We start from the raw sequence: 23,905 nt of genomic DNA, 5'->3' as shown, positions 1-23,905 counted from the left end.
CTGTAATTCCCCCTGGAAATGTAAGAACTCTACTTTGTGCACTTCCTCTTTAGTTATTCCTGGAAATGTAAGAACTTAACTTTCTGCACTTCCTCTGTAATCCCTCCTGGAAATGTAAGAACTCTACTTTCTGCACTTCCTCTGTAATCCCTCCAGGAAATGTAAGAACTTTACTTTCTGCACTTTCTCTGTAATTCCCCCTGGAAATGTAAGGACTCTACTTTGTGCACTTCCTCTGTAATCCCTCCTGGAAATGTAAGAACTTTACTTTATGCACTTCCTCTTTAATTCCCCCTGGAAATGTAAGAACTTTACTTTATGCACTTCCTCTGTAATCCCTCCTGGAAATGTAAGAACTCTACTTTATGCACTTCCTCTGTAATCCCTCCTGGAAATGTATGAACTCTACTTTGTGCACTTCCTCTGTAATCCCTCCTGGAAATGTAAGAACTCTACTTTGTGCACTTCCTCTGTAATCCCTCCTGGAAATGTAAGGACTCTACTTTGGGCACTTCCTCTGTAATCCCTCCTGGAAATGTAAGAACTCTACTTTGTGAACTTCCTCTGTAATCCCTCCTGGAAATGTAAGAACTCTACTTTGTGCATTTCCTCTGTAATCCCTCCTGGAAATGTAAGAACTCTACTTTGTGCACTTCCTCTGTAATCCCTCCTGGAAATGTAAGAACTCTACTTTGTGCACTTCCTCTGTGTAATCCCTCCGGGAAATGTAAGAACTTTACTTTGTGCACTTCCTTTTTAAATTATTCCTGGAAATGTAAGAACTCTACTTTATGCACTTCCTCTGTAATCCCTCCTGGAAATGTAAGAACTCTACTTTATTCACTTCCTCTGTAATTCCCCCTGGAAATGTAAGAACTTTACTTCATGCACTTCCTCTGTAATCCCTCCTGGAAATGTAAGAACTTTACTTTATACACTTCCTCTGTAATCCCTCCTGGAAATGTAAGAACTTTACTTTATGCACTTCCTCTGTAATCCCTCCTGGAAATGTAAGAACTCTACTTTATGCACTTCCTCTGTAATCCCTCCTGGAAATGTAAGAACTTTACTTTATGCACTTCCTCTGTAATCCCTCCTGGAAATGTAAGAACTCTACTTTATGCACTTCCTCTGTAATCGCTCCTGGAAATGTAAGAACTTTACTTTCTGCACTTCCTCTGTAATTCCCCCTGGAAATGTAAGGACTCTACTTTCTGCACTTCCTCTTTAATTACTCCTGGAAATGTAAGAACTTTACTTTATACACTTACTCTGTAAATCCTCCTGGAAATGTAAGAACTTTATGCACTTCCTCTGTAATCCCTACTGGAAATGTAAGAAATCTACTTTGCGCACTTCCTCTGTAATCCCTCCTGGAAATGTAAGGACTCTACTTTGTGCACTTCCTCTGTAATCCCTCCTGGAAATGTAAGAACTTTACTTTATGCACTTCCTCTTTAATTCCCCCTGGAAATGTAAGAACTTTATTTTATGCACTTCCTCTGTAATCCCTCCTGGAAATGAAAGAACTTTACTTTATGCACTTCCTCTGTAAATCCTCCTGGAAATGTAAGAACTTTATGCACTTCCTCTGTAAATCCTCCTGGAAATGTAAGGACTCTACTTTGTGCACTTACTCTGTAATCCCTCCTGGAAATGTAAGAACTCTACTTTATGCACTACCTCTGTAATCCCTCCTGGAAATGTAAGAACTTTACTTTATGCACTTCCTCTTTAATTCCCCCTGGAAATGTAAGAACTTTACTTTATGCACTTCCTCTGTAATCCCTCCTAGAAATGTAAGAACTTTACTTTATGCACTTCCTCTGTAAATCCTCCAGGAAATGTAAGAACTTTATGCACTTCCTCTGTAAATCCTCCTGGAAATGTAAGAACTCTACTTTGTGCACTTACTCTGTAATCCCTCCTGGAAATATAAGAACTCTACTTTGTGCACTTCCTCTGTAATCCCTCCTGGAAATGTAAGAACTCTACTTTGGGCACTTCCTCTGTAATCCCTCCTGGAAATGTAAGAACTTTATGTACTTCCTCTGTAATCCCTCCTGGAAATGTAAGAACTATATGCCTTTCCTCTGTAATCCCTCCTGGAAATGTAAGAACTCTACTATATGCACTTCCTCTGTAATTCCCCCTGGAAATGTAAGGACTCTACTTTGTACATTTACTCTTTAATTACTTCTGGAAATGTAAGAACTTTACTTTATACACTTCCTCTGTAATCCCTCCTGGAAATGTAAGAACTTTACTTTATGCACTTCCTCTGTAAATCCTCCTGGAAATGTAAGAACTTTATGCACTTCCTCTTTAATTCCCCCTGAAAATGTAAGAACTTTACTTTGTGCACTTCCTCTGTAATCCCTCCTGGAAATGTAAGAAATCTACTTTGTGCACTTCCTCTGTAATTCCTCCTGGAAATGTAAGAACTCTACTTTGTGCACTTCCTCTGTAATCCCTCCTGGAAATGTAAGAACTTTACTTTCTGCACTTCCTCTGTAATTTCCCATGGAAATGTAAGGACTCTACTTTATGCACTTCCTCTTTAATTACTCCTGGAAATGTAAGAACTTTATGCACTTACTCTGTAATCCCTCCTGGAAATGTAAGAACTCTACTTTATGCACTTCCTCTGTAATCCCTCCTGGAAATGTAAGAACTCTACTTTATTCACTTCCTCTGTAATTCCCCCTGGAAATGTAAGAACTTTATTTATGCACTTCCTCTGTAATCCCTCCTGGAAATGTAAGAACTTTACTTTATGCACTGCCTCTGTAATCCCTCCTGGAAATGTAAGGACTTTACTTTCTGCACTTCCTCTGTAATCCCTCCTGGAAATTTAAGAACTCTACTTTGTGCACTTCCTCTGTAATTCCCCCTGGAAATGTAAGAACTCTACTTTGTGCACTTCCTCTTTAGTTATTCCTGGAAATGTAAGAACTTAACTTTCTGCACTTCCTCTGTAATCCCTCCTGGAAATGTAAGAACTCTACTTTCTGCACTTCCTCTGTAATCCCTCCAGGAAATGTAAGAACTTTACTTTCTGCACTTTCTCTGTAATTCCCCCTGGAAATGTAAGGACTCTACTTTGTGCACTTCCTCTGTAATCCCTCCTGGAAATGTAAGAACTTTACTTTATGCACTTCCTCTTTAATTCCCCCTGGAAATGTAAGAACTTTACTTTATGCACTTCCTCTGTAATCCCTCCTGGAAATGTAAGAACTATACTTTATGCACTTCCTCTGTAATCCCTCCTGGAAATGTATGAACTCTACTTTGTGCACTTCCTCTGTAATCCCTCCTGGAAATGTAAGAACTCTACTTTGTGCACTTCCTCTGTAATCCCTCCTGGAAATGTAAGGACTCTACTTTGGGCACTTCCTCTGTAATCCCTCCTGGAAATGTAAGAACTCTACTTTGTGAACTTCCTCTGTAATCCCTCCTGGAAATGTAAGAACTCTACTTTGTGCATTTCCTCTGTAATCCCTCCTGGAAATGTAAGAACTCTACTTTGTGCACTTCCTCTGTAATCCCTCCTGGAAATGTAAAAACTCTACTTTGTGCACTTCCTCTGTGTAATCCCTCCGGGAAATGTAAGAACTTTACTTTGTGCACTTCCTTTTTAAATTATTCCTGGAAATGTAAGAACTCTACTTTATGCACTTCCTCTGTAATCCCTCCTGGAAATGTAAGAACTCTACTTTATTCACTTCCTCTGTAATTCCCCCTGGAAATGTAAGAACTTTACTTTATGCACTTCCTCTGTAATCCCTCCTGGAAATGTAAGAACTTTACTTTATACACTTCCTCTGTAATCCCTCCTGGAAATGTAAGAACTTTACTTTATGCACTTCCTCTGTAATCCCTCCTGGAAATGTAAGAACTCTACTTTATGCACTTCCTCTGTAATCTCTCCTGGAAATGTAAGAACTTTACTTTATGCACTTCCTCTGTAATCCCTCCTGGAAATGTAAGAACTCTACTTTATGCACTTCCTCTGTAATCCCTCCTGGAAATGTAAGAACTTTACTTTCTGCACTTCCTCTGTAATTCCCCCTGGAAATGTAAGGACTCTACTTTCTGCACTTCCTCTTTAATTACTCCTGGAAATGTAAGAACTTTACTTTATACACTTACTCTGTAAATCCTCCTGGAAATGTAAGAACTTTATGCACTTCCTCTGTAATCCCTACTGGAAATGTAAGAACTCTACTTTGCGCACTTCCTCTGTAATCCCTCCTGGAAATGTAAGGACTCTACTTTGTGCACTTCCTCTGTAATCCCTCCTGGAAATGTAAGAACTTTACTTTATGCACTTCCTCTTTAATTCCCCCTGGAAATGTAAGAACTTTATTTTATGCACTTCCTCTGTAATCCCTCCTGGAAATGAAAGAACTTTACTTTATGCACTTCCTCTGTAAATCCTCCTGGAAATGTAAGAACTTTATGCACTTCCTCTGTAAATCCTCCTGGAAATGTAAGGACTCTACTTTGTGCACTTACTCTGTAATCCCTCCTGGAAATGTAAGAACTCTACTTTATGCACTACCTCTGTAATCCCTCCTGGAAATGTAAGAACTTTACTTTATGCACTTCCTCTTTAATTCCCCCTGGAAATGTAAGAACTTTACTTTATGCACTTCCTCTGTAATCCCTCCTAGAAATGTAAGAACTTTACTTTATGCACTTCCTCTGTAAATCCTCCAGGAAATGTAAGAACTTTATGCGCTTCCTCTGTAAATCCTCCTGGAAATGTAAGAACTCTACTTTGTGCACTTACTCTGTAATCCCTCCTGGAAATATAAGAACTCTACTTTGTGCACTTCCTCTGTAATCCCTCCTGGAAATGTAAGAACTCTACTTTGGGCACTTCCTCTGTAATCCCTCCTGGAAATGTAAGAACTTTATGTACTTCCTCTGTAATCCCTCCTGGAAATGTAAGAACTTTATGCCTTTCCTCTGTAATCCCTCCTGGAAATGTAAGAACTCTACTATATGCACTTCCTCTGTAATTCCCCCTGGAAATGTAAGGACTCTACTTTGTACATTTACTCTTTAATTACTTCTGGAAATGTAAGAACTTTACTTTATACACTTCCTCTGTAATCCCTCCTGGAAATGTAAGAACTTTACTTTATGCACTTCCTCTGTAAATCCTCCTGGAAATGTAAGAACTTTATGCTCTTCCTCTTTAATTCCCCCTGAAAATGTAAGAACTTTACTTTGTGCACTTCCTCTGTAATCCCTCCTGGAAATGTAAGAAATCTACTTTGTGCACTTCCTCTGTAATTCCTCCTGGAAATGTAAGAACTCTACTTTGTGCACTTCCTCTGTAATCCCTCCTGGAAATGTAAGAACTTTACTTTCTGCACTTCCTCTGTAATTTCCCATGGAAATGTAAGGACTCTACTTTATGCACTTCCTCTTTAATTACTCCTAGAAATGTAAGAACTTTATGCACTTACTCTGTAATCCCTCCTGGAAATGTAAGAACTCTACTTTATGCACTTCCTCTGTAATCCCTCCTGGAAATGTAAGAACTCTACTTTATTCACTTCCTCTGTAATTCCCTCTGGAAATGTAAGAACTTTATTTATGCACTTCCTCTGTAATCCCTCCTGGAAATGTAAGAACTTTACTTTATGCACTGCCTCTGTAATCCCTCCTGGAAATGTAAGGACTTTACTTTCTGCACTTCCTCTGTAATTCCCCCTGGAAATGTAAGGACTCTACTTTGTGCACATCCTCTTTAATTACTCCTGGAAATGTAAGAACTTAACTTTATGCACTTCCTCTGTAATTCCCCCTAGAAATGTAAGGACTCTACTTTGTGCACTTCCTCTGTAATCCCTTCTGGAAATGTAAGAACTTTACTTTATGCACTTCCTCTGTAAATCCTCCTGGAAATGTAAGAACTTTACTTTATGCACTTCCTCTGTAAATCCTCCTGGAAATGTAAGAACTTTACTTTATGCACTTCCTCTGTAATCCCTCCTGGAAAAGTAAGAACTTTACTTTATGCACTTCCTCTGTAAATCCTCCTGGAAATGTAAGAACTTTATGCACTTCCTCTGTAAATCCTCCTGGAAATGTAAGGACTCTACTTTGTGCATTTCCTCTTTAATTCCCCCTGGAAATGTAAGAACTTTACTTTATGCACTTCCTCTGTAATCCCTCCTGGAAATGTAAGAACTCTACTTTGTGCACTTCCTCTGTAATACCTCCTGGAAATGTAAGAACTCTACTTTGTGCACTTCCTCTGTAATCCCTCCTGGAAATGTAAGAACTTTACTTTGTGCACTTTCTCTTTAATTCCCCTGGAAATGTAAGAACTTTACTTTATGCACTTCCTCTGTAATCCCTCCTGGAAATGTAAGAACTCTACTTTATGCACTTCCTCTGTAATCCCTCCTGGAAATGTAAGAACTTTACTTTATGCACTTCCTCTTTAATTTCCCCTGGAAATGTAAGAACTTTACTTTATGCACTTCCTGTGTAATCACTCCTGGAAATGTAAGAACTTTACTTTATGCACTTCCTCTGTAAATCCTCCTGGAAATGTAAGAACTTTATGCACTTCCTCTGTAAATCCTCCTGGAAATGTAAGAACTTTATGCACTTCCTCTGTAAATCCTCCTGGAAATGTAAGGACTCTACTTTGTGCACTTCCTCTTTAATTCCCCCTGCAAATGTAAGAACTTTACTTTATGCACTTCCTCTGTAATCCCTCCTGGAAATGTAAGAACTCTACTTTATGCACTTCCTCTGTAATCCCTCCTGGAAATGTAAGAACTTTACTTTATGAACTTCCTCTTTACTTCCCCCTGGAAATGTAAGAACTTTACTTTATGCACTTCCTCTGTAATCCCTCCTAGAAATGTAAGAACTTTACTTTATGCACTTCCTCTGTAAATCCTCCAGGAAATGTAAGAACTTTATGCATTTCCTCTGTAAATCCTCCTGGAAATGTAAGAACTCTACTTTGTGCACTTACTCTGTAATCCCTCCTGGAAATGTAAGAACTCTACTTTGTGCACTTCCTCTGTAATCCCTCCTGGAAATGTAAGAACTCTACTTTGGGCACTTCCTCTGTAATCCCTCCTGGAAATGTAAGAACTTTATGTACTTCCTCTATAATCCCTCCTGGAAATGTAAGAACTTTATGCATTTCTTCTGTAATCCCTCCTGGAAATGTAAGAACTCTACTATATGCACTTCCTCTGTAATTCCCCCTGGAAATGTAAGGACTCTACTTTGTACATTTACTCTTTAATTACTCCTGGAAATGTAAGAACTTTACTTTATACACTTCTTCTGTAATCACTCCTGGAAATGTAAGAACTTTACTTTATGCACTTCCTCTGTAAATCCTCCTGGAAATGTAAGAACTTTATGCACTTCCTCTTTAATTCCCCCTGAAAATGTAAGAACTTTACTTTGTGCACTTCCTCTGTAATCCCTCCTGGAAATGTAAGAACTCTACTTTGTGCACTTCCTCTGTAATTCCTCCTGGAAATGTAAGAACTCTACTTTGTGCACTTCCTCTGTAATCCCTCCTGGAAATGTAAGAACTTTACTTTCTGCACTTCCTCTGTAATTTCCCATGGAAATGTAAGGACTCTACTTTGTGCACTTCCTCTTTAATTACTCCTGGAAATGTAAGAACTTTATGCACTTCCTCTGTAATCCCTCCTGAAAATGTAAGAACTCTACTTTATGCAATTCCTCTGTAATCCCTCCTGGAAATGTAAGAACTCTACTTTATTCACTTCCTCTGTAATTCCCCCTGGAAATGTAAGGACTCTACTTTCTGCACTTCATCTGTAATTCCCCCTGGAAATGTAAGAACTTTATTTATGCACTTCCTCTGTAATCCCTCCTGGAAATGTAAGAACTTTACTTTATGCACTGCCTCTGTAATCCCTCCTGGAAATGTAAGAACTTTACTTTCTGCACTTCCTCTGTAATCCCTCCTGGAAATGTAAGAACTTTACTTTCTGCACTTCCTCTGTAATTCCCCCTGGAAATGTAAGGACTTTACTTTGTGCACATCCTCTTTAATTACTCCTGGAAATGTAAGAACTTAACTTTATGCACTTCCTCTGTAATTCCCCCTGGAAAAGTAAGAACTTTACTTTATGCACTTCCTCTGTAAATCCTCCCGGAAATGTAAGAACTTTATGCACTTCCTCTGTAAATCCTCCTGGAAATGTAAGGACTATACTTTGTGCACTTCCTCTTTAATTCCCCCTGGAAATGTAAGAACTTTACTTTATGCACTTCCTCTGTAATCCCTCCTGGAAATGTAAGAACTTTACTTTATGCACTTCCTCTGTAAATCCTCCTGGAAATGTAAGAACTTTACTTTATGCACTTCCTCTGTAAATCCTCCTGGAAATGTAAGAACTTTACTTTATGCACTTCCTCTGTAATCCCTCCTGGAAAAGTAAGAACTTTACTTTATGCACTTCCTCTGTAAATCCTCCTGGAAATGTAAGCACTTTATGCACTTCCTCTGTAAATCCTCCTGGAAATGTAAGGACTCTACTTTGTGCACTTCCTCTTTAATTCCCCCTGGAAATGTAAGAACTTTACTTTATGCACTTCCTCTGTAATCCCTCCTGGAAATGTAAGAACTCTACTTTGTGCACTTCCTCTGTAATCCTCCTGGAAATGTAAGAACTCTACTTTGTGCACTTCCTCTGTAATCCCTCCTGGAAATGTAAGAACTTTACTTTGTGCACTTTCTCTTTAATTCCCCCTGGAAATGTAAGAACTTTACTTTATGCACTTCCTCTGTAATCCCTCCTGGAAATGTAAGAACTCTACTTTGTGCACTTCCTCTGTAATCCCTCCTGGAAATGTAAGAACTCTACTTTGTGCACTTCCTCTGTAATCCCTCCTGGAAATGAAAGAACTTTACTTTGTGCACTTTCTCTTTAATTCCCCCTGGAAATGTAAGAACTTTACTTTATGCACTTCCTCTGTAATCCCTCCTGGAAATGTAAGAACTCTACTTTATGCACTTCCTCTGTAATCCCTCCTGGAAATGTAAGAACTTTACTTTATGCACTTCCTCTTTAATTCCCCCTGGAAATGTAAGAACTTTACTTTATGCACTTCCTGTGTAATCCCTCCTGGAAATGTAAGAACTTTACTTTATGCACTTCCTCTGTAAATCCTCCTGGAAATGTAAGAACTTCATGCACTTCCTCTGTAAATCCTCCTGGAAATGTAAGAACTTTATGCACATCCTCTGTAAATCCTCCTGGAAATGTAAGGACTCTACTTTGTGCACTTCCTCTTTAATTCCCCCTGGAAATGTAAGAACTTTACTTTATGCACTTCCTCTGTAATCCCTCCTGGAAATGTAAGAACTCTACTTTATGCACTTCCTCTTTAATTCCCCCTGGAAATGTAAGAACTTTACTTTATGCACTTCCTCTGTAATCCCTCCTAGAAATGTAAGAACTTTACTTTATGCACTTCCTCTGTAAATCCTCCAGGAAATGTAAGAACTTTATGCACTTCCTCTGTAAATCCTCCTGGAAATGTAAGAACTCTACTTTGTGCACTTACTCTGTAATCCCTCCTGGAAATGTAAGAACTCTACTTTGTGCACTTCCTCTGTAATCCCTCCTGGAAATGTAAGAACTCTACTTTGGGCACTTCCTCTGTAATCCCTCCTGGAAATGTAAGAACTTTATGTACTTCCTCTATAATCCCTCCTGGAAATGTAAGAACTTTATGCATTTCCTCTGTAATCCCTCCTGGAAATGTAAGAACTCTACTATATGCACTTCCTCTGTAATTCCCCCTGGAAATGTAAGGACTCTACTTTGTACATTTACTCTTTAATTACTCCTGGAAATGTAAGAACTTTACTTTATACACTTCCTCTGTAATCCCTCCTGGAAATGTAAGAACTTTACTTTATGCACTTCCTCTGTAAATCCTCCTGGAAATGTAAGAACTTTATGCACTTCCTCTTTAATTCCCCCTGAAAATGTAAGAACTTTACTTTGTGCACTTCCTCTGTAATCCCTCCGGGAAATGTAAGAACTTTACTTTGTGCACTTCCTCTGTAATTCCTCCTGGAAATGTAAGAACTCTACTTTGTGCACTTCCTCTGTAATCCCTCCTGGAAATGTAAGAACTTTACTTTCTGCACTTCCTCTGTAATTTCCCATGGAAATGTAAGGACTCTACTTTGTGCACTTCCTCTTTAATTACTCCTGGAAATGTAAGAACTTATGCACTTCCTCTGTAATCCCTCCTGGAAATGTAAGAACTCTACTTTATGCACTTCCTCTGTAATCCCTCCTGGAAATGTAAGAACTCTACTTTATTCACTTCCTCTGTAATTCCCCCTGGAAATGTAAGGACTCTACTTTCTGCACTTCATCTGTAATTCCCCCTGGAAATGTAAGAACTTTATTTATGCACTTCCTCTGTAATCCCTCCTGGAAATGTAAGAACTTTACTTTATGCACTGCCTCTGTAATCCCTCCTGGAAATGTAAGAACTTTACTTTCTGCACTTCCTCTGTAATCCCTCCTGGAAATGTAAGAACTTTACTTTCTGCACTTCCTCTGTAATTCCCCCTGGAAATGTAAGGACTCTACTTTGTGCACATCCTCTTTAATTACTCCTGGAAATGTAAGAACTTAACTTTATGCACTTCCTCTGTAAATCCCCCTGGAAAAGTAAGAACTTTACTTTATGCACTTCCTCTGTAAATCCTCCTGGAAATGTAAGAACTTTATGCACTTCCTCTGTAAATCCTCCTGGAAATGTAAGGACTCTACTTTATGCACTTCCTCTGTAATCCGTCCTGGAAATGTAAGAACTTTACTTTCTGTACTTCCTCTGTAATTCCCCCTGGAAATGTAAGGACTCTACTTTGTGCATTTTCTCTTTAATTACTCCTGGAAATGTAAGAACTTTACTTTATACACTTCCTCGGTAATCCCTCCTCGAAATGTAAGAACTTTACTTTATGCACTTCCTCTGTAAATCCTCCTGGAAATGTAAGAACTTTATGCACTTCCTCTGTAAATCCTCCTGGAAATGTAAGTACTCTACTTTGTGCACTTCCTCTTTAGTTCCCCCTGGAAATGTAAGAACTTTACTTTATGCACTTCCTCTGTAATCCCTCCTGGAAATTTAAGAACTCTAGTTTGTGCACTTCCTCTGTAATTCCCCCTGGAAATGTAAGAACTCTACTTTGTGCACTTCCTCTTTAATTACTCCTGGAAATGTAAGAACTTAACTTTCTGCACTTCCTCTGTAATCCCTCCTGGAAATGTAAGAACTCTACTTTCTGCACTTCCTCTGTAATCCCTCCAGGAAATGTAAGAACTTTACTTTCTGCACTTTCTCTGTAATTCCCCCTGGAAATGTAAGGACTCTACTTTGTGCACTTCCTCTGTAATCCCTCCTGGAAATGTAAGAACTTTACTTTATGCACTTCCTCTTTAATTCCCCCTGGAAATGTAAGAACTTTACTTTATGCACTTCCTCTGTAATCCCTCCTGGAAATGTAAGAACTCTACTTTATGCACTTCCTCTGTAATCCCTTCTGGAAATGTATGAACTCTACTTTGTGCACTTCCTCTGTAATCCCTCCTGGAAATGTAAAAACTCTACTTTGTGCACTTCCTCTGTAATCCCTCCTGGAAATGTAAGGACTCTACTTTGGGCACTTCTTCTGTAATCCCTCCTGGAAGTGTAAGAACTCTACTTTGTGCACTTCCTCTGTAATCCCTCCTGGAAATGTAAGAACTCTACTTTATTCACTTCCTCTATAATTCCCCCTGGAAATGTAAGGACTCTACTTTCTGCACTTCATCTGTAATTCCCCCTGGAAATGTAAGAACTTTATTTATGCACTTCCTCTTTAATCCCTCCTGGAAATGTAAGAACTTTACTTTATGCACTGCCTCTGTAATCCCTCCTGGAAAGGTAAGAACTTTACTTTCTGCACTTCCTCTGTAATTCCCGATGGAAATGTAAGGACTCTACTTTCTGCACTTCCTCTGTAATCCCTCCTGGAAATGTAAGAACTTTACTTTCTGCACTTCCTCTGTAATTCCCCCTGGAAATGTAAGTACTTTACTTTATGCACTTCCTCTGTAAATCCTCCTGGAAATGTAAGAACTTTATGCACTTCCTCTGTAAATACTCCTGGAAATGTAAGGACTCTACTTTGTGCACTTCCTCTTTAATTCCCCCTGGAAATGTAAGAACTTTACTTTATGCACTTCCTCTGTAATCCCTCCTGGAAATTTAAGAACTCTACTTTGTGCACTTCCTCTGTAATTCCCCCTGGAAATGTAAGGACTCTACTTTGTGCACTTCCTCTTTAATTACTCCTGGAAATGTAAGAACTCTACTTTCTGCACTTCCTCTGTAATCCCTCCAGGAAATGTAAGAACTCTACTTTCTGCACTTCCTCTGTAATCCCTCCAGGAAATGTAAGGACTCTACTTTGTGCACTTCCTCTGTAATCCCTCCTGGAAATGTAAGAACTTTATGCACTTCCTCTTTAATTCCCCCTGGAAATGTAAGAACTTTACTTTATGCACTTCCTCTGTAATCCCTCCTGGAAATGTAAGAACTCTACTTTGTGCACTTCCTCTGTAATCCCTCCTGGAAATGTAAGAACTCTACTTTGTGCACTTCCTCTGAAATCCCTCCTGGAAATGTAAGAACTCTACTTTGTGCACTTCCTCTGTATTCCCTCCTGGAAATGTAAGAACTCTACTTTGGGCACTTCCTCTGTAATCTCTCCTGGAAATGTAAGAACTTTACTTTGTGCACTTCCTCTGTAATCCCTCCTGGAAATGTAAGAACTTTACTTTGTGCAATTCCTCGGTGTAATCCCTCCGGGAAATGTAAGAACTCTACTTTGTGCACTACCTCTTTAATTACTCCTGGAAATGTAACAACTCTACTTTGTGCACTTCCTCTGTAATCCCTCCTGGAAATGTAAGAACTCTACTTTGTGCACTTCCTCTGTAATCCCTCCTGGAAATGTAAGAACTTTACTTTATGCACTTCCTCTGTAAATCCTCCTGGAAATGTAAGAACTTTATGCACTTCCTCTGTAATCCCTCCTGGAAATGTAAGAACTCTACTTTGCGCACTTCCTCTGTAATCCCTCCTGGAAATGTAAGAACTCTACTTTGTGCACTTCCTCTGTAATCCCTCCTGGAAATGTAAGAACTTTACTTTATGCACTTCCTCTGTAATCCCTCCTGGAAATGTAAGAACTTTACTTTCTGCACTTCCTCTGTAATTCCCCCTGGAAATGTAAGGACTCTACTTTGTGCACTTCCTCTTTAATTACTCCAGGAAATGTAAGAACATAACTTTATGCACTTCCTCTGTAATCCCTCCTGGAAATGTAAGAATTCTACTTTATTCACTTCCTCTGTAATTCCCCCTGGAAATGTAAGGACTCTACTTTGTGCACTTCCTCTTTAATTACTCCTGGAAATGTAAGAACTTAACTTTATGCACTTCCTCTGTAATTCCCCCTGGAAATGTAAGGACTCTACTTTGTGCACTTCCTCAGTAATTCCTCCTGGAAATGTAAGAACTTTACTTTCTGCACTTCCTCTGTAATTCCCCCTGGAAATGTAAGAACTTTACTTTAAACACTTCCGCTTTAATTCCCCCTGGAAATGTAAGAACTTTACTTTATGCACTTCCTCTGTAAATCCTCCTGGAAATGTAAGAACTTTATGCACTTCCTCTGTAAATCCTCCTGGAAATGTAAGGACTCTACTTTGTGCACTTCCTCTTTAATTTCCCCTGGAAATGTAAGAACTTTACTTTATGCACTTCCTCTGTAATCCCTCCTGGAAATGTAAGAACTCTACTTTGTGCACTTCCTCTGTAATCCCTCCTGGAAATGTAAGAACTCTACTTTGTGCACTTCCTCTGTAATCCCTCCTGGAAATGTAAGAACTTTACTTTATGCACTTCCTCTGTAATCCCTCCTGGAAATGTAAGAATTTTACTTTATGCACTTCCTCTTTAATTCCCCCTGGAAATGTAAGAACTTTATTTTATGCACTTCCTCTGTAATCCCTCCTGGAAATGTAAGAACTTTACTTTATGCACTTCCTCTGTAAATCCTCCTGGAAATGTAAGAACTTTATGCACTTCCTCTGTAAATCCTCCTGGAAATGCAAGAACTCTACTTTGTGCACTTACTCTGTAATCCCTCCTGGAAACGTAAGAACTCTACTTTGTGCACTTCCTCTGTAATCCCTCCTGGAAATGTAAGAACTGTACTTTGGGCACTTCCTCTGTAATCCCTCCTGGAAATGTAAGAACTCTACTTTGTGCACTTCCTCTGTAATCACTCCTGGAAATGTAAGAACTCTACTTTGTGCACTTCCTCTGTAATCCCTCTGGGAAATGTAAGAACTCTACTTTGTGCACTTCCTCTGTAATCCCTCCTGGAAATGTAAGAACTTTATGTACTTCCTCTGTAATCCCTCCTGGAAATGTAAGAACTTTATGCACTTCCTCTGTAAATCCTCCTGGAAATGTAAGAACTTTATGCACTTCCTCTTTAATTCCCCCTGAAAATGTAAGAACTTTACTTTGTGCACTTCCTCTGTAATCCCTCCTGGAAATGTAAGAACTCTACTTTGTGCACTTCCTCTGTAATTCCTCCTGGAAATGTAAGAACTCTACTTTGTGCACATCCTCTGTAATCCCTCCTGGAAATGTAAGAACTTTACTTTCTGCACTTCCTCTGTAATTTCCCCTGGAAATGTAAGGACTCTACTTTGTGCACTTCCTCTTTAATTACTCCTGGAAATGTAAGAACTTTATGCATTCCTCTTTAATTACTCCTGGAAATGTAAGAACTCTACTTTATGCACTTCCTCTGTAATCCCTCCTGGAAATGTAAGAACTCTACTTTATTCACTTCCTCTGTAATTCCCCCTGGAAATGTAAGGACTCTACTTTCTGCACTTCATCTGTAATTCCCCCTGGAAATGTAAGAACTTTACTTTATGCACTTCCTCTGTAATCCCTCCTGGAAATGTAAGAACTTTACTTTATGCACTTCCTTTGTAATTCCTCCTGGAAATGTAAGAACTCTACTTTATGCACTGCCTCTGTAATCCCTCCTGGAAATGTAAGAACCTTACTTTATGCACTTCCTCTGTAATCCCTCCTGGAAATGTAAGAACTCTACTTTATGCACTTCCTCTGTAATCCCTCTTGGAAATGTAAGAACTTTACTTTCTGCACTTCCTCTGTAATTCCCCCTGGAAATGTAAGAACTTTACTTTATGCACTTCCTCTGTAATCCCTCCTGGAAATGTAAGAACTTTACTTTATGCACTTCCTCTGTAAATCCTCCTGGAAATGTAAGAACTTTATGCACTTCCTCTGGAAATCCTCCTGGAAATATAAGGACTCTAATTTGTGCACTTCCTCTTTAATTCCCTCTGGAAATCTAAGAACTTTACTTTATGCACTTCCTCTGTAATCCCTCCAGGAAATGTAAGAAATCTACTTTGTGCACTTTGTCTGTAATCCCTCCTGGAAATGTAAGGACTCTACTTTGTGCACTTCCTCTTTAATTACTCCAGGAAATGTAAGAACTTAACTTTATCCACTTCCTCTGTAATCCCTCCAGGAAATGTAAGAACTCTACTTTGTGTACTTCCTCTGTAATCCCTCCTGGAAATGTAAGGACTCTACTTTGTGCACTTCCTCTTTAATTACTCCTGGAATTGTAAGAACTTAACTTAATGCACTTCCTCTGTAATCCCTCCTGGAAATGTAAGAACTTTACTTTCTGCACTTCCTCTGTAATTCCCCCTGGAAATGTAAGAACTCTACTTTGTGCATTTCTTCTTTAATTACTCCTGGAAATGTAAGAACTTTACTTTATACACTTACTCTGTAATCCCTCCTGGAAATGTAAGAACTTTACTTGATGCACTTCCTCTGTAAATCTTCCTGGAAATGTAAGAACTTTATGGACTTCCTCTGTAATCCCTCCTGGAAATGTAAGAACTCTACTCTATGCACTTCCTATGTAATCCCTCCTGGAAATGTAAGAACTTTACTTTCTGCACTTCCTCTGTAATTCCCCCTGGAAATGTAAGTACTCTACTTTGTGCACTTCCTCTGTAATCCCTCCTGGAAATGTAAGAACTTTACTTCATGCACTTGCTCTTTAATTCCCCCTGGAAATGTAAGAACTTTACTTTATGCACTTCCTCTGTAATCCCTCCTGGAAATGTAAGAACTTTACTTTATGCACTTCCTCTGTAAATCCTCCTGGAAATGTAAGAACTTTATGCACTTCCTCTGTAAATCCTCCTGGAAATGTAAGGACTGTACTTTGTGCACTTCCTCTTTGATTCCCCCTGGAAATGTAAGAACTTTACTTTCTGCACTTCCTCTGTAATCCCTCCTGGAAATGTAAGAACTCTACTTTGTGCACTTCCTCTGTAATCCCTCCTGGAAATGTAAGAACTCTACTTTGTGCACTTCCTCTGTAATCCCTCCAGGAAATGTAAGAACTTTACTTTATGCACTTCCTCTGTAAATCCTCCTGGAAATGTAAGAACTTTATGCACTTCCTCTGTAAATCCTCCTGGAAATGTAAGGACTGTACTTTGTGCACTTCCTCTTTGATTCCCCCTGGAAATGTAAGAACTTTACTTTATGCACTTCCTCTGTAATCCCTCCTGGAAATGTAAGAACTCTACTTTGTGCACTTCCTCTGTAATCCCTCCTGGAAATGTAAGAACTCTACTTTGTGCACTTCCTCTGTAATCCCTCCTGGAAATGTAAGAACTCTACTTTGTGCACTTCCTCTGTAATCCCTCCTGGAAATGTAAGAACTTTACTTTCTGCACTTCCTCTGTAATTCCCCCTGGAAATGTAAGGACTCTAACTTGTGCACTTCCTCTTTAATTACTCCTGGAAATGTAAGAACTTAACTTTATGCACTTCCTCAGTAATCCCTCCTGGAAATGTAAGAACTCTACTTTATGCACTTCCTCTGTAATCCCTCCTGGAAATGTAAGAACTTTACTTTCTGCACTTCCTCTGTAATTCCCCCTGGAAATGTAAGGACTCTACTTTGTGCACTTCCTCTGTAATACCTCCTGGAAATGTAAGAACTTTACTTTATGCACTTCCTCTGTAAATCCTCCTGGAAATGTAAGGACTCTACTTTATGCACTTCCTCTGTAATCCGTCCTGGAAATGTAAGAACTCTACTTTCTGTACTTCCTCTGTAATTCCCCCTGGAAATGTAAGGACTCTACTTTGTGCATTTCCTCTTTAATTACTCCTGGAAATGTAAGAATTTTACTTTATACACTTCCTCTGTAATCCCTCCTGGAAATGTAAGAACTTTACTTCATACACTTCCTCTGTAATCCCTCCAGGAAATGTAAGAACTCTACTTTGTGCACTTCCTCTGTAATCCCTCCTGGAAATGTAAAAACTCCTACTTTGTGCACTTCCTCTGTAATCCCTCCTGGAAATGTAAGAACTCTACCTTGTGCACTTCCTCTGTAATCCCTCCTGGAAATAAAAAGACTCTACTTTCTGCATTTCCCCTTTAATTCCCCCTGGAAATGTAAGAACTTAACTTTATGCACTTCCTCTGTAAATCCTCCTGGAATTGTAAGGACTCTACATTGTGCACATCCCCTGTAATCCCTCCTGGAAATGTAAGAACTCTACTTTGTGCACTTACTCTGTAATCCCTCCTGGAAATGTAAGGACTCTACTTTCTGCACTTCCTCTGTAACTTCTCCTGGAAATGTAAGAATTTTACTTTATGCACTTCCTCTGTAAATCCTCCTGGAAATGTAAGAACTCTACATTCTGCACTTCCTCTGTAATCCCTCCTGGAAATTTAAGGACTCTACTTTCTGCACTTCCTCTTTAATTCCCCCTGGAAATGTAAGCACTTTACTTTATGCACTTCCTCTGTAAATATTCCTGGAAATGTAAGAACTCTACTTTGTAAACTTTCTCTGTAATCCCTCCTGGAAATGTAAGGACTCTACTTTCTGCACTTCCTCTTTAATTCCCCCTGGAAATGTAAGGACTCTACTTTCTGCATTTCCTCTGTAATCCCTCCTGGAAATGTAAGAACTCTACCTTGTGCACTTCCTCTGTAATCCCTCCTGGAAATAAAAAGACTCTACTTTCTGCATTTCCCCTTTAATTCCCCCTGGAAATGTAAGAACTTAACTTTATGCACTTCCTCTGTAAATCCTCCTGGAATTGTAAGGACTCTACTTTGTGCACATCCCCTGTAATCCCTCCTGGAAATGTAAGAACTCTACTTTCTGCACTTCCTCTGTAATTCCTCCTGGAAATGTAAGAATTTTACTTTATGCACTTCCTCTGTAAATCCTCCTGGAAATGTAAGAACTCTACTTTCTGCACTTCCTCTGTAATTCCTCCTGGAAATTTAAGGACTCTACTTTCTGCACTTCCTCTTTAATTCCCCCTGGAAATGTAAGCACTTTAGTTTATGCACTTCCTCTGTAAATATTCCTGGAAATGTAAGAACTCTACTTTGTGAACTTTCTCTGTAATCCCTCCTGGAAATGTAAGGACTCTACTTTCTGCACTTCCTCTTTAATTCCCCCTGGAAATGTAAGGACTCTACTTTCTGCATTTCCTCTTTAATTCCTCCTGGAAATGTAAGGACTCTACTTTCTGCACTTCCTCTTTAATTCCTCCTGGAAATGTAAGGACTCTACTTTGTGCACATCCCCTGTAATCCCTCCTGGAAATGTAAGAACTCTACTTTGTGCACTTACTCTGTAATCCCTCCTGGAAATGTAAGGACTCTACTTTCTGCACTTCCTCTGTAATTCCTCCTGGAAATGTAAGAATTTTACTTTATGCACTTCCTCTGTAAATCCTCCTGGAAATGTAAGAACTCTACATTCTGCACTTCCTCTGTAATCCCTCCTGGAAATTTAAGGACTCTAATTTCTGCACTTGCTCTTTAATTCCCCCTGGAAATGTAAGCACTTTACTTTATGCACTTCCTCTGTAAATAATCCTGCAAATGTAAGAACTTTACTTTTTGCACTTCCTCTGTAAATATTCCTGGAAATGTAAGAACTTTACTTTGTGCACTTACTCTGTAATCCCTCCTGGAAACGTAAGAACTCTACTTTGTGCACTTCCTCTGTAATCCCTCCTGGAAATGTAAGAACTCTACTTTGGGCACTTCCTCTGTAATCCCTCCTGGAAATGTAAGAACTCTACTTTGTGCACTTCCTCTGTAATCACTCCTGGAAATGTAAGAACTCTACTTTGTGCACTTCCTCTGTAATCCCTCTGGGAAATGTAAGAACTCTACTTTGTGCACTTCCTCTGTAATCCCTCCTGGAAATGTAAGAACTTTATGTACTTCCTCTGTAATCCCTCCTGGAAATGTAAGAACTTTATGCACTTCCTCTGTAAATCCTCCTGGAAATGTAAGAACTTTATGCACTTCCTCTTTAATTCCCCCTGAAAATGTAAGAACTTTACTTTGTGCACTTCCTCTGTAATCCCTCCTGGAAATGTAAGAACTCTACTTTGTGCACTTCCTCTGTAATTCCTCCTGGAAATGTAAGAACTCTACTTTGTGCACATCCTCTGTAATCCCTCCTGGAAATGTAAGAACTTTACTTTCTGCACTTCCTCTGTAATTTCCCCTGGAAATGTAAGGACTCTACTTTGTGCACTTCCTCTTTAATTACTCCTGGAAATGTAAGAACTTTATGCATTACTCTTTAATTACTCCTGGAAATGTAAGAACTCTACTTTATGCACTTCCTCTGTAATCCCTCCTGGAAATGTAAGAACTCTACTTTATTCACTTCCTCTGTAATTCCCCCTGGAAATGTAAGGACTCTACTTTCTGCACTTCATCTGTAATTCCCCCTGGAAATGTAAGAACTTTACTTTATGCACTTCCTCTGTAATCCCTCCTGGAAATGTAAGAACTTTACTTTATGCACTTCCTTTGTAATTCCTCCTGGAAATGTAAGAACTCTACTTTATGCACTGCCTCTGTAATCCCTTCTGGAAATGTAAGAACTTTACTTTCTGCACTTCCTCTGTAATTCCCGATGGAAATGTAAGGACTCTACTTTCTGCACTTCCTCTGTAATCCCTCCTGGAAATGTAAGAACTTTACTTTCTGCACTTCCTCTGTAAATCCTCCTGGAAATGTAAGGACTCTACTTTGTGCACTTCCTCTTTAATTCCCCCTGGAAATGTAAGAACTTTACTTTATGCACTTCCTCTGTAATCCCTCCTGGAAATGTAAGAACTCTACTTTATGCACTTCCTCTGTAATCCCTCCTGGAAATGTAAGAACTTTACTTTATGCACTTCCTCTGTAATCCCTCCTGGAAATGTAAGAACTCTACTTTATGCACTTCCTCTGTAATCCCTCTTGGAAATGTAAGAACTTTACTTTCTGCACTTCCTCTGTAATTCCCCCTGGAAATGTAAGAACTTTACTTTATGCACTTCCTCTGTAATCCCTCCTGGAAATCTAAGAACTTTACTTTATGCACTTCTCTGTAAATCCTCCTGGAAATGTAAGAACTTTATGCACTTCCTCTGGAAATCCTCCTGGAAATATAAGGACTCTAATTTGTGCACTTCCTCTTTAATTCCCTCTGGAAATGTAAGAACTTTACTTTATGCACTTCCTCTGTAATCCCTCCAGGAAATGTAAGAAATCTACTTTGTGCACTTTGTCTGTAATCCCTCCTGGAAATGTAAGGACTCTACTTTGTGCACTTTCTCTTTAATTACTCCAGGAAATGTAAGAACTTAACTTTATCCACTTCCTCTGTAATCCCTCCAGGAAATGTAAGAACTCTACTTTGTGTACTTCCTGTGTAATCCCTCCTGGAAATGTAAGGACTCTACTTTGTGCACTTCCTCTTTAATTACTCCTGGAATTGTAAGAACTTAACTTAATGCACTTCCTCTGTAATCCCTCCTGGAAATGTAAGAACTTTACTTTCTGCACTTCCTCTGTAATTCCCCCTGGAAATGTAAGAACTCTACTTTGTGCATTTCTTCTCTAATTACTCCTGGAAATGTAAGAACTTTACTTTATACACTTACTCTGTAATCCCTCCTAGAAATGTAAGAACTTTACTTGATGCACTTCCTCTGTAAATCTTCCTGGAAATGTAAGAACTTTATGGACTTCCTCTGTAATCCCTCCTGGAAATGTAAGAACTCTACTCTATGCACTTCCTATGTAATCCCTCCTGGAAATGTAAGAACTTTACTTTCTGCACTTCCTCTGTAATTCCCCCTGGAAATGTAAGTACTCTACTTTGTGCACTTCCTCTGTAATCCCTCCTGGAAATGTAAGAACTTTACTTTATGCACTTCCTCTGTAATCCCTCCTGGAAATGTAAGAACTTTACTTTATGCACTTCCTCTGTAAATCCTCCTGGAAATGTAAGAACTTTATGCACTTCCTCTGTAATCCCTCCTGGAAATGTAAGAACTTTACTTTATGCACTTTCTCTGTAATCCCTCCTGGAAATGTAAGAACTTTACTTTATGCACTTCCTCTGTAAATCCTCCTGGAAATGTAAGAACTTTATGCACTTCCTCTGTAAATCCTCCAGGAAATGTAAGGACTGTACTTTGTGCACTTCCTCTTTGATTCCCCCTGGAAATGTAAGAACTTTACTTTCTGCACTTCCTCTGTAATCCCTCCTGGAAATGTAAGAACTCTACTTTGTGCACTTCCTCTGTAATCCCTCCTGGAAATGTAAGAACTCTACTTTGTGCACTTCCTCTGTAATCCCTCCAGGAAATGTAAGAACTTTACTTTATGCACTTCCTCTGTAAATCCTCCTGGAAATGTAAGAACTTTATGCACTTCCTCTGTAAATCCTCCTGGAAATGTAAGGACTGTACTTTGTGCACTTCCTCTTTGATTCCCCCTGGAAATGTAAGAACTTTACTTTATGCACTTCCTCTGTAATCCCTCCTGGAAATGTAAGAACTCTACTTTGTGCACTTCCTCTGTAATCCCTCCTGGAAATGTAAGAACTCTACTTTGTGCACTTCCTCTGTAATCCCTCCTGGAAATGTAAGAACTCTACTTTGTGCACTTCCTCTGTAATCGCTCCTGGAAATGTAAGAACTTTACTTTCTGCACTTCCTCTGTAATTCCCCCTGGAAATGTAAGGACTCTACTTTGTGCACTTCCTCTTTAATTACTCCTGGAAATGTAAGAACTTAACTTTATGCACTTCCTCAGTAATTCCTCCTGGAAATGTAAGAACTCTACTTTATGCACTTCCTCTGTAATCCCTCCTGGAAATGTAAGAACTTTACTTTCTGCACTTCCTCTGTAATTCCCCCTGGAAATGTAAGGACTCTACTTTGTGCACTTCCTCTGTAATACCTCCTGGAAATGTAAGAACTTTACTTTATGCACTTCCTCTGTAAATCCTCCTGGAAATGTAAGAACTTTATGCACTTCCTCTGTAAATCCTCCTGGAAATGTAAGGACTCTACTTTATGCACTTCCTCTGTAATCCGTCCTGGAAATGTAAGAACTCTACTTTCTGTACTTCCTCTGTAATTCCCCCTGGAAATGGAAGGACTCTACTTTGTGCATTTCCTCTTTAATTACTCCTGGAAATGTAAGAATTTTACTTTATACACTTCCTCTGTAATCCCTCCTGGAAATGTAAGAACTTTACTTCATACACTTCCTCTGTAATCCCTCCAGGAAATGTAAGAACTCTACTTTGTGCACTTCCTCTGTAATCCCTCCTGGAAATGTACGAACTCCTACTTTGTGCACTTCCTCTGTAATCCCTCCTGGAAATGTAAGAACTCTACCTTGTGCACTTCCTCTGTAATCCCTCCTGGAAATAAAAAGACTCTACTTTCTGCATTTCCCCTTTAATTCCCCCTGGAAATGTAAGAACTTAACTTTATGCACTTCCTCTGTAAATCCTCCTGGAATTGTAAGGACTCTACTTTGTGCACATCCCCTGTAATCCCTCCTGGAAATGTAAGAACTCTACTTTGTGCACTTACTCTGTAATCCCTCCTGGAAATGTAAGGACTCTACTTTCTGCACTTCCTCTGTAATTCCTCCTGGAAATGTAAGAATTTTACTTTATGCACTTCCTCTGTAAATCCTCCTGGAAATGTAAGAACTCTACATTCTGCACTTCCTCTGTAATCCCTCCTGGAAATTTAAGGACTCTACTTTCTGCACTTCCTCTTTAATTCCCCCTGGAAATGTAAGCACTTTACTTTATGCACTTCCTCTGTAAATATTCCTGGAAATGTAAGAACTCTACTTTGTAAACTTTCTCTGTAATCCCTCCTGGAAATGTAAGGACTCTACTTTCTGCACTTACTCTTTAATTCCCCCTGGAAATGTAAGGACTCTACTTTCTGCATTTCCTCTGTAATCCCTCCTGGAAATGTAAGAACTCTACCTTGTGCACTTCCTCTGTAATCCCTCCTGGAAATAAAAAGACTCTACTTTCTGCATTTCCCCTTTAATTCCCCCTGGAAATGTAAGAACTTAACTTTATGCACTTCCTCTGTAAATCCTCCTGGAATTGTAAGGACTCTACTTTGTGCACATCCCCTGTAATCCCTCCTGGAAATGTAAGAACTCTACTTTCTGCACTTCCTCTGTAATTCCTCCTGGAAATGTAAGAATTTTACTTTATGCACTTCCTCTGTAAATCCTCCTGGAAATGTAAGAACTCTACTTTCTGCACTTCCTCTGTAATTCCTCCTGGAAATTTAAGGACTCTACTTTCTGCACTTCCTCTTTAATTCCCCCTGGAAATGTAAGCAC

This window comes from Phyllobates terribilis, unplaced genomic scaffold (assembly GCF_046119375.1).
Source record: "Phyllobates terribilis strain yellow unplaced genomic scaffold, ASM4611937v1 Scaffold_51__1_contigs__length_9155689, whole genome shotgun sequence".
Classification (NCBI taxonomy): domain Eukaryota; kingdom Metazoa; phylum Chordata; class Amphibia; order Anura; family Dendrobatidae; genus Phyllobates; species Phyllobates terribilis.
Note: the sequence above shows the minus strand (reverse complement) of the source record.